The sequence below is a fragment of the Tachypleus tridentatus genome, chromosome 1 (assembly GCF_004210375.1).
Source record: "Tachypleus tridentatus isolate NWPU-2018 chromosome 1, ASM421037v1, whole genome shotgun sequence".
Lineage (NCBI taxonomy): Eukaryota > Metazoa > Arthropoda > Merostomata > Xiphosura > Limulidae > Tachypleus > Tachypleus tridentatus.
The window spans coordinates 9,246,118-9,253,542 of NC_134825.1; positions in this window are offsets into that span (position 1 = coordinate 9,246,118).

Consider the following 7,425-nt stretch of genomic DNA (forward strand, 5'->3'; position numbering starts at 1 on the left):
ACATCATAACTGTTAAACAGTTTGTAAGTGGAGGAGAGTCATGAGGAGTACAAAATTTAAAGCATTGACAAGAGTTAACAGACAGAGATGAGGAACACCTGACCCGAGTCAGCTTTACAGTGCAGACTCCAAAATATCTCGTTCTTATTTCTTTCTACTGAAACTGAATGGTGTTTTTATGACAACCAGATATTAGGGACAACAGGAGGCATCATGGCCATAAAAAGCTGTTCAGATGGAGACTTTGAAGAGTGAGGGGATTGAGAAGTCCTTTAGGTTTTCAGACACAATCCAGATGACTCTCATGTAGTTTTGCACGAAATTCAAGAAAAAACAAACAATCCTCAAACACATATTTTAAGAGTAAGAATGGGTGTGAATATACCCATTGTATTGTAGACATATCATTTCGCCAGTGCCTTGTTTAAGGTTACAAGAAAGAGTTATGACCTCCCCATTAAGCTACAGATGCAACCAAGCCTTTGACCATTTAGACTTTGGTAACCATTTACCTTTGAACTCGGTCTTTTAGATAGTTAATAAAGCTGCTAAGGTCTAACACCAAGGATTGGTCTCACCTACAAAATACCTGAATCCATTGATGAAGATTTGTTGCTTGGCAACATATCCAAATAGCAGTACTTGTTACATCTATGAGTTGGTTGGCCTTGCTATCTTGAGGGTCTGAACAATTGTCTTTGACAATGGGCAGAAAATAATGGCATTCTAATTATGGAGATACAGATGATATGAATGGCAGCCTACAAGTTGCATAGCAGGCTCCATATTCGCCCATCATGACACTGTTGAAGACCGAGATGCAGTCAAATTAATATTGGAGTTTAGTGACACATCTCATTGGAGGGTGTGTCACCACCGCAAAGAGATGTAGACATATGTGCTTGCATCTTCAAAGGGAGCAGTACATTCCAAACTAAAATAGACATTTCCAGCACTAGACGCTTTCTAAGGATCGTCTACGCTCTAAGAAGACCATGACAAGTTTAACACCACAGGAAAACATGGTTTTCAGCACAAGCCACTCAATGTGTAAGCTGGCTCTCTCTATCAATAAGGAGTTTTCATATCAACGGACGTGAAAGTAGAAGCTTGGAATAAACTTTTGCTAACATTGTGAACAATAAACCTTTCTGAAATAGATGATCAGGCACTTGCCAGAGGTTCATAAGAATAGAACTCCCAAACAAGCTGCTAAATGTGATTACCAACTGCCTGACAATAAAGCAGATACCTAGCTACAACCATGATTGCAAGAACATTGCTATGTAGAAGAAAGAGGTGCGAACCCTATACAATTAAACAGAGGATCATCTGGGGTGAGACAAACTCATGCAACATGATACATGAAGAAGGTTTGGTTTCTGCAGGACAGACTTTCTAAGACTATGAGAGACCTCAAGAAAACTCCAAAATAACATAAGAGAATTAGAGGCGGCCAACTAAAAGACAACAGAGGATCTGAAGAGTCTACTGATGGAGGAAAGACGAGTGTGAGAAATGTCTCGGATGATTCCTGGGAAGACCCTCGTAAAGCTTGTTTTCTTAATTGTTCTTTTGTAATGTTACCATGATGAAACACTTAACTATTCACACACGTATATACGAATGAGTGGAGATCTAATGTTTTTCTGATATTTTGTTTTATGCATTCTTTAAAATTTGATATGTAACCATTCGTTGTGCACATGAGTACATACAAGCTTAGGATGGTCAGTTTCATTTTATTGTTTAGATAAATTGTGGTAATTTCTTCTTCAGTGTGTTGAATTGTTGTTTTGTATACAAGATAAACTATGTCAGAAAATTGTTACGATATGATGATATTAAGAAAATCCTCTTAGTTAATACAAATTTTTCGGTGTTGAAATTCTGAACAGTATCTGTAAGAACACTCTCTCAGCTAACTGTCCCAGTAATTTAATCTATTAATAGAAAAATTCTCACTTCTTGGAGTTCATCTTAAGGTTCTCTTTCCTCATCTGATCCAGAATTTTCTTAAATCAATCATAACCATTCTCGAGGATCTCCCCATGTGTAATTATGTCATCCAAAAAATAATATGTCATCCAAAAAATAAGAGTGGCATTCTGGAGTAGTTTAGAGAGGAAACACTCCATTATTTATGAAAATGTAGCAGATGCATTACATAATCTAACTGTAACAACACAGCACAGCAAAAAAACAACAACATTTTCTATTGCAAAAGTTGTCTTTTCTCTAGTTGTTTCGTCAACTTGTACTTGTCAGTTTCAATATTTTAATCCAGAAAGAATAACTAAGTTGTCAGTAGGCATCCTTTTTTCTAACTTCACTCTCTTTTAAATAGTCCAAGCAAGTCATTGGCATTCCATCCTTCTTCACAAGTGTAATAGGTGATTCCCAAGGACTAATACTTACTTCTATTACTTCTTGTTCTTTCAACTGTCTCATTGGAACCTCTAGCCTATTTTGCAAGTGAACCTCACCTGGGTAACTGATGTATTGGGGCTGCATCTGCCGTATCAATGAGATATTTGTTTGGTCTAAGTCATAAGCTCCACTGGAGAATGTATTTTAATATTCTGTAAACAAGTAATATAATCTATGGCACTGATAAGCTATAAGACCAACATAACTCTGGTTATGCAGCTTTTGTAAGTGAGGTACTAAGCTGTCATTGTTTGACATTATACTTCCCACATTTTCCCTCAAGTATGACTACCTTAATGTGGAAGTAAAACTTTAGAGCTTCACTTCTTACAAATTTCCGTCCAGAATTGCCAACTGTTTATAGTTTGCCAAGGTCTTGGTCCTGAGGATGGCATTTTTACTCTTCAGGTCCACAAGAGTTCTTCCATCACTAATATGTCAAACCACACTCGAAAATTTGATTCTACTATACTCCAGTCACTGGATGTAACTGTCTTCCTTGTTGTCACTAGAAGTCCAACCTCAGGTATAGTCATTGTCATGTAATACACAGGGATTCGTTAGTCATAGAATATGAAACTATTTGAATTAAATTTTACGCAAAGCTACACGAGGGCTATTTGCGCTAGCCGTTTCTAATTTAGCAGTGTAAGACTAGAGGCAAGGCAGCTAGTCATCACCACCCACCGCTAACTTTTGGGCTACTCTTTTACCAACGAATAGTGTGATTGACCGTCACATTATAACGCCCTCACGACTGAAATGGCGAGCATGTTTGGTGTGATGAGGATTCGAACTCGCGACCCTCGGATTACAAGTCGAGTACCTTAACCACCTGACCATGTTAGGCCTACAAAGCTATTTGAAATCAATTTAATCTCACATCCATATCTCTACATTACATCAGTTTCCTGTATGTACTTTTAATCAATATCAATTACATATGCATAACATGTTGTAGAGAAGCTTACCATCGTACGCATAATTTCAAACTTTTTTCTAGCTGGAACTTTATGCCCATTCATTTTTGCATTTGCCAGTTGTTTTTCTCTCTTCGTTTTAAGAGGTAACTTTTCACATTTTATCACCAAATCAGGTCAAAATCTTGTAGCTGTAAAACCAATGTTTACCAACATACTGAAAAACTTCCTATCAATAAATCCGCGGACTGGTTTGTTTAAATTATTAACTTTTATTCCAGTTGAGGCAGTTGGAAGATTTTCAGTTGAATTTTGCTTATACGTATCGCTAATTTCTGTTTTCTAATGGCTGTTTAGCTCTGTGTTGTATGTTACTTCCACACAATCGCAGCTCTAATGACAGTTTCCCTGTATTTATAGTAACTTGATTTTTCTGACATATTTTGGAAAATGTTTCATTTCTCTACAGATTATTATCTGCAAATCCTGTAATATGTCATTTTAAGATACACCAATTGTCTTGTGGTTTATTTATTCTAGTCTGTGTAACTACTTGTATAACTAACCCTTCTAGTTTCTCTTCTAGTATAGTATTATAATGGTAAGATTACGTTTAATACTATTCATTCTGATAGTCAAGTAACATTTAGATGTTGCCTTCAGTTGGTTCATCTGCAACTATATTGGACTCAAATTTCAATACCTCTAGAGAGATTCCCTCAAAGACATACATATACTTTATTTCAGCCTGCTCTAACATCCTCATCTGTTGTGGCATCTGTGAATTACTTTCATACATTTGAATCTATCATTTCATACGGAACATCTGTGTAAAAATAATTAGGCAAACCTTTAAACATCTTCTAGAAAGTCCGCCGTTGGTATAGCGATAAGTCTACTGATTTACAACGCTAGAATCAGGGTTTCGATTCCTCTCGGTGGACTCAGCAGACAGCCTGATGTAGCTGTGCTATAAGAAAGCACACACACACACATATCTTCTACAAGTTTGACAAAATTATTTTCTTTCTTCCACACAATATTCCAGGACATAGCTTTAGATACATCCTTCTCGGATCTTTACAAACCTAATGGATAAGGTAGATGCTCGATACTTGCTACAGTTCTCAGCTGGAAGGTTAATTAATGTCATTAAAGCTGGTTCTTTAACCCTTTCAGAAATTCCCGTTAAAATATTAAATATACTTCATCATAAATCTGGTTTCGTGTGCAAAAACTACCAAATATTGTGATTTTCACTTAATATATTAAAATTTAGTAGTATGTAACGAGTACAAATGGTGACGACATTGGTCATATGGACCCAAGCAGTGTTAACAGGGTTAAGCAGCAAGATGAGTAGCTTGTTATTTGTTATTCCACCGATTCACTCTGAATAGTATTTTGAACTGAGTCTGATATGCCTTTCATGGCACCTTTCTGTTATATTTCATAGAGTAATGTTGAAATGTTCCGATAAATTCAAGAAGTTAATTTAATAGCATTATGGCTGATGTGGTCCAGGAATATTCTACAATTACATTAGCGGTATCAGCTGTAGATAAAATAAGTGTCAGGTTGGAATTCCTGGATGGATGTAAAAAACAAACAAAGAACGGTTTGATCTTCCTGTTTACTGCATCATTTTCCAAGTATTATATTCTGTCACCTGTATTCTTGTTTTACCTCGTACACTTGCTCTTATAAAATTTTCATTTGTTCTTCAATTACTTTACCACAACCTTTATCTACTTCAATGATGTATTTTTGTCTTATATCAGTCTTGTTGTTATAATTTTTCAGTGCATCCTCAGTAGGTTCATCAACCTAGTCTTTCTTTAACTTTTAAAGAAATCTTTAAATATTTTGTCTCCTTGCTGTAATTCCACTCATAAATTTCAATCTTTTAATTTTGACTTCTTGTATTTTTCATAATTCTTCTTTGTACTGTTTATTATTCTGTTACTTTCTCCTGGTTTTTCTGTCCAATGTGCCACAGTCTTTAAAATTCTTATCTCATTCTGTGTTCGTTTGGCCATCTTGAAGTTCAGTACACTACTGGTTTTTTTTTTCTCACAAAAATAACTCTACTTCTGATGTCACAGTTGTAACATATCCTAACACCGTGCAGGTCCTTTTAGGTTATGTAGTAAAGATAATACAAAGTACGTCCCTTATAACGATAAAAATCCCGACATGGCCAGGTGGTTAAGGCACTCGACTCGTAATCCGAGGGTCGCGGGTTCGAATGACCATCACACCAAACATGCTCGCCATTTCAGACATAAAAGCTTTATAATGTGACGGTTGATCCAACTATTCGTTGGTGAAAGAGTAGACCAAGAACTGGCGGTAAGTGGTGATCACTAGATGCCTTCTTTCTAGTCTTACACTGCTAAATTAGGGACGGCTAGCGCAGATAGTCCTCGTGTAGTTTTGCGCGAAATTCATACAAAAAAAAGCAAACCCCTGAGAATATCGTTTAAATTTAAACATTAAAAATACAACAGGCAGCTTGTGTATGAACTTAACATATTTAGTGTGTAGTGTGGCTCTCAACAGGCAGCTTGTGTGTGAACTTAACATATTTAATGTGTAGTGTGGCTCTCAACAGGCAGCTTGTGTGTGAACTTAACATATTTAGTGTGTAGTGTGGCTCTCAACAGGCAGCTTGTGTGTGAACTTAACATATTTAGTGTGTAGTGTGGCTCTCAACAGGCAGCTTGTGTATGAACTTAACATATTTAGTGTGTAGTGTGGCTCTCAACAGGCAGCTTGTGTATGAACTTAACATATTTAGTGTGTAGTGTGTCTCTCAACAGGCAGCTTGTGTATGAACTTAACATATTTAGTGTGTAGTGTGTCTCTCAACAGGCAGCTTGTGTATGAACTTAACATATTTAGTGTGTAGTGTGTCTCTCAACAGGCAGCTTGTGTATGAACTTAACATATTTAGTGTGTAGTGTGTCTCTCAACAGGCAGCTTGTGTATGAACTTAACATATTTAGTGTGTAGTGTGGCTCTCAACAGGCAGCTTGTGTGTGAACTTAACATATTTAGTGTGTAGTGTGGCTCTCAACAGGCAGCTTGTGTGTGAACTTAACATATTTAGTGTGTAGTGTGGCTCTCAACAGGCAGCTTGTGTCTGAACTTACCATATTTAATGTGTAGTGTGGCTCTCAACAGGCAGCTTGTGTGTGAACTTAACATATTTAGTGTGTAGTGTGGCTCTCAACAGGCAGCTTGTGTGTGAACTTAACATATTTAGTGTGTAGTGTGGCTCTCAACAGGCAGCTTGTGTGTCAACTTAACATATTTAGTGTGTAGTGTGACTCTCAACAGGCAGCTTGTGTGTCAACTTAACATATTTAGTGTGTACTGTGGCTCTCTTTCCAGAAGATAATGGTTTGAACATAATGTTTCTTTCGTTTCATGTTTCTCTAATGTAATCTAACATACAAGACTACATTAAGAACTTTAATTATTTTTATGTTGGTTGGATTTTGCGCAAAACTATTTGCAGACTAGCTGCGTGAGCAGTCCATAATTTGCAAGTGATAGTGCAGTCAAAGCTTTTCACCCTCAAGTGTTGAACTACTTTAACGAAACAGGGGTATTGACTGTCCCCAATAATGTCCCAAACACTGAAAGAGCAAATGTATGCGGTGACGGAATTCGAACTCGTAACCCAAAGGTTTGGAGTCTAATGCCTTAATGTCACCCGCTAGGACAGAGGTAAGTCTACGGATTTACAGCGCTGAAATCAGGAGTTCGGATCCCCTCAGTAGACACAGAAGGTAGCCAGATGTGGCTTTACTAGAATAAAACATAAACTAATTCTGTAACCATCAAGCCATACTAGGGTTATTTTTATAAATATTTGGATATCACAAATCTATTTAAACATTTTCTGACGAGGTAATTTGCGAAGAAAGTCATTAGAATTTTTAGGTATTTTGGATGTGGGTTATAAAAAAAAATCTGAAATCGACATCTAGCATACGGAGTATACAAGAATTGTGTTGAAATATATCTGTTTATCAAACTATTATTTAAGTGATTGCATTGTGAGGAA